At 62.0% G+C, this 329-nt stretch overlaps 1 protein-coding gene across 1 annotated transcript in view; it reads left to right on the forward strand.

The window, feature by feature from the left end:
* The window catches only part of LOC115271339 (cytochrome P450 2F3-like), a 16,793-nt gene that overhangs the window by 2,359 nt on the left and 14,105 nt on the right, over positions 1-329 (forward strand). The window lies entirely within an intron of this gene.

Genomic DNA, 329 nt, shown 5'->3' on the forward strand with positions numbered 1-329 from the left:
CACGGGAGCCCTGTGCTCTGTTCCTAGCTCTGCCAGGGGCCGGCTGGCTGACCTCGTGCAAGTCCTGTCTCTCTGCCTCAGTTTCCCCATCTGCTAAGGGGTAATGCTCCGGTCCCTCCGGGACGTGCTCTGAGGAGGCACGGCGGCGTTAGGCACCCTCTTGCACAAACCGAGCCCGGGCGCTGCAAGGGGAAAAGAAACGTTTCCACGGGATTCCAGGGAAGGGCGAGTCTGGGGAACTCACTGCCACATGATCTGATCTGCCTGTAGGGTTCCCACAGGGAGCGGAGAAGAACGTCACAACTGAGCGGCCCCGTTCTGCTCTGCAC

This window comes from Terrapene carolina, unplaced genomic scaffold (assembly GCF_002925995.2).
Source record: "Terrapene carolina triunguis isolate 2854851 unplaced genomic scaffold, T_m_triunguis-2.0 Scaffold517, whole genome shotgun sequence".
NCBI classification, from domain to species: Eukaryota; Metazoa; Chordata; order Testudines; family Emydidae; genus Terrapene; species Terrapene triunguis.